This window comes from Bidens hawaiensis, unplaced genomic scaffold (genome assembly GCF_021521415.1).
Source record: "Bidens hawaiensis isolate Kalapana, Puna unplaced genomic scaffold, B.hawaiensis_p1.1 tig00006228_1, whole genome shotgun sequence".
NCBI classification, from domain to species: Eukaryota; Viridiplantae; Streptophyta; class Magnoliopsida; order Asterales; family Asteraceae; genus Bidens; species Bidens hawaiensis.
Genome location: NW_027491411.1, coordinates 278621 through 282729, shown reverse-complemented (window position 1 = coordinate 282729; position 4109 = coordinate 278621). Strand labels below are relative to the sequence as shown.

The 4109-nt window shown below is 37.5% G+C and overlaps 1 pseudogene across 1 annotated transcript; it reads right to left on the bottom strand.

The window, feature by feature from the left end:
* Positions 1-597: 597 nt before the first annotated feature.
* LOC143631683 (glucan endo-1,3-beta-glucosidase, acidic-like) lies at positions 598-2305 on the bottom strand (annotated as a pseudogene). The gene is made up of 2 exons (XR_013153405.1): positions 2035-2305; positions 598-1688 (listed from the first exon to the last, which is right to left on the bottom strand). The product of XR_013153405.1 is annotated as a glucan endo-1,3-beta-glucosidase, acidic-like (transcript).
* Between the last annotated feature and the right edge of the window lie 1804 nt (positions 2306-4109).

Here is a 4109-nt window from a genome sequence, read left to right as displayed (position 1 = left end):
GAAAAGCATTGTGTGACAAACGGTAAGACAATAGCCACACTATAATCTACAAAGGAGTGTTTGAGTGACAAGTAAACATTTTTAGCCACTTTTAATGTAATATCCAGTGTCTATATGATATAATTAGTCGCTCTATTATTATATTTAAGTGACCATTTCTTTGCTATATCCACACGGTATAGGTCAAAATGCAAGCTTAACACAACCCTATTGGCCACATTATTATAAAATTCATGTGGCTGAAACGTGAATTCATGTGGCTCTATACGTTCAATGGTCACTTATAGTAAATAGTCATGTGGCCATTTTCTATCGTTTAGCCACACTTATTGGATAGGCTTCTTGATGGCCAGCAACTAATGCCTGTACCGTTTAGCCACACTTAGACCCACATAAGGCCACTAAAAACTGTGTGTGGCCATATCATAACCATGGTGTCGCGACCTTTGGTCACATATGACCTGAACCAAATGTGTGTGGCTAAAGGCCTACAGCCACACTTTTTTCGTGTGACCAAAGATCAATTTTCACGTAGTGGTAATATTTTCTTTATTCAAACTTGTGTAACACATTACATAAATTTCTAAACCAACAAATACAAAAGTTTAAAGAGCTCTCAGAAATTATTTCATGTTACTAGTTTTAAACACTCTTATAAGCAAACATATTTTCCATTATTGATTTATCAAGTAACAATAAATCACTTTATTTTCATAAACACCAAGCCTTCTTAATTGAAGCTCAACCCATCATACTTAGCTTGTTGATTCGGGTAGAAAATCCCAAAATGTTTCTCAGTCTCTGCACCACCTTTCTGGTTCTCATCAAACATCGCAAACAAATACGTCTCTCTCGATACGCCCTGCTTCGTGGGTGTCCCTGATGCCCCTCTAACGTACTCGATCAAATTCTTATAATAAGCCCCAGCGTTCTCTAACGTTGCCACTTCACCCCCATCCGAAGGCCATCCACTCTCCGACACGATAATCTCCACATTCTCCCCACCAACACGTGCTTGAGCCGCATAATGCGCATCTAACATGGCATCAAAAAGGTTGGAATACTGCACACCATTATTATCATCAGTCACCACGGGTCCTTGTGCGGTAAACAATGCATATTCGAGATTTTTGTTAGGGTCACCAAGGTAACCAAAGTAAGGGTAGATATTTGCTAGCATTGGCAAGTTGTTTTGTGCTAGAAACTTAACTACTGGCTCAATAAACCCTTGCACATTGTTTTTAAATGCACCACTGCTAGGTGGATATGCGGTCTCCAAAACGCCCGTGTAGGTCGCGGTAGACACCTTAATATCGAGGCCTGCGGCTATTATGGCATTATAGACGTTTTGCATGGCAGGGAGTACAAAATCTACGTATTGACTATTTTCGTTACTCTGATCAACTTCGTTTCCTACCACGATGTATTTGAAGTTGACATTTTGGTACTTTTGGATGTTGTCATTAACCCATGCGTTTGCCTTATTTTGATCTCTAAGAGATTCAAGATCGCTGTTAGGAACACCGATCATGAGTTCAATACCGGTTCCACCAAGTGCTTCAAGTGTGGCTGGATTTGGATCATAGATTCGCATCCTTGATATGCCGTTGTTTGGTAAAGGGTTACCACGTCTTGTTCAGATGGCAAACGGTCACCATATCGACCGTTGCACACGCCTACATTTGCATCTGTTTTGCACCAAATAAATTAACATAGTATCATTAAGACATATATTACTGTTGTACATAGTACATGTACAAAAAAAATATCATCTAAGAGTAGAAAAATAAATAATCAAATATAATGAAAATATGTATGTCGGATCAATTAAATACTGATGGTTCGGTTCTTATTTTTCATAAGCAATTTTTTGTTTGGTGATGATTATAAGTCACAGTGAGAACCCAAAACTCTTTTTAAGGTTAGAACTTGTTAATAATATTTAAGACATGACATTCTAATAAACAAAAAATATCTTTTATTTTATGTTTACCAGTTACGACCGATATGAAAAAAATATGAAAAGGGAAAAACCTGTGAGCATGAGAAGATTCATAGGTAGACCAAGTAGTAAAAGCTTTGATGCCATATATTCGGGTTTATGAAATTGTTTGTTTGTGATTTAATCATATATATAGTATAAGAAAAAGGCAGTATTTTCTTGTGTAAAATAACCCGTCAAATAAGTTTTGGAAATTTCCGCATAGTGGCACAACTGGACTTTTAAGTTATCGCATAATTAATGTTTGAGTCAATTTTCTGTTTGAGAAGTCTTCTAGTCATGATGAATTGATCAACTTAAGGCCATATCTAACGGTATGATTGATTAGTGTAGTGAAATATATTAATTGATATATAATATTTGTGAGGCGGTCGTTTCTCGACATGGTGGGTGCTTTGGAGATATAGAAACACATCCATCTTTCAACCATTCAAGATAACAAACGGAGAGATTTTTTACTTTTATATTATTCGTATTTTTGGTATGCTCATAGGAACCATTAAGTTTAATTTCTTGGGACGAGTGGTTAAAAAGCCCTCTCCTCTTGATGTAAGTTGTTTATTTTATTTTTAATTTGGATTCTTGTCGATTTTTTTGTTTTTTATATAATCTCTGCCGTTCAAAATAAATTGATAAATAATATTTAAATTAAAATGGTCCATCACAAAACAACAGTAACGCCAATGCTAAGGAAAATCATCATGGTACAATCGTTAAATTTTTATTGGCAAATATTTTTTTCGAGTAAAATGGTATTTTATGGATTTAAACAATTAAATATTTAAATGTGTTTATGTACGTATAAAATAATTGATTTGAGTTGTATAAGTTTTTTTTAATATAAAATAAGCTTAAATAAATTGAGTAATTTAATTTAAACATTAAAAATACATATTTATTTCATAAAAATATATATAAATTTTAAAAAACATCAGGCCTACCGGGTGATTGGGCGGGGACCGTCGACCACCTTTCCCTCCTTTAAAGACGGCCATGGATTTAAGACAACTTAAAAGTTGTGCAAATTAACTTACCTTAAGCTCGTAGGGTTCTTGGTCCGTTAATTTCAAAACTTTAACATACCTAAGTTATTGAAAATCTAACACAACTTTAGGATACATAATTAATATACCCGAAGAAACACGAATCCACCCCTCAAGGTCTAGCGAGTTAGTCCGAGGGTAATGGTTAAGTATTCCCCACGATGAGTTATAATCCTTCTTGGCGCAGATGAGTGTATCCTGCAAAACAGAACACCGTGAGCTCGTTACAAGGAATGGGAGGATTATCTCGTAACCACCCTCCGGCGTGAGAGTCAGTACTCGGAAGTACAGTTAAAATGTATTGAGAGAGAGAGTTGTAATATTGGATCGTGGATCCGTTACCATGTGGAACTGCAACGGTAGTTATAGACGGAGGAGAGAGAATACGACCAACTGCCTTGTCAGCCTTTCCACCAATTATATTCTCCAATCGTGCGGTTGTGGAGGTTGTGGAGGTTGGTGGACATCATGGCCTTTTGTTCCCGGACGTGTTGTACTATTTTGTACCGTCCTTTATGTGTTGTCCGATCCCCATTGGTTGGGTGGTATTCCTAATGTAAATTCTTCCTTTTTGTCACATGCTAGTGCAAATCTGTGTGCTACCATTCCCGAGGTGTCAGTGAATGTTTATTATATTAGGCTTTGGTCTTGGCGCCATGCAACCCGGTCAGTGCATAGTCTGCCCGCTTTTACTAGGCTATGGTTAAGGCGCCAAGTCGCCCGCCTGGCGCATAATTTGTCCCCTCATCGGGTGTTATATTATTAACTTAACGGTGGGTTTAGCACCCTACCTCTACAAGTCCCCCTAGTCCTTAGTTGCGCTTTTTGAAGAAAGGGAGGCTATGGACTTATCATGGGCTTTTGATAGCTAACGTGATTTGTAGCTGTTTTTGGCGTTGTCCATTTGGACTTTTTGTTAATAAAAACCGTTCCATGGCGGAGCCTATTTTGGCGGGTGGTAATTGAAAACCATCCCATGACGGAGCCTATTTTGGCGTGTGGTTAGTGAAAACCATCCCATGGCGGAGCCTATTTTGGCGGGTGGTTACTGAAAACCATCCCAT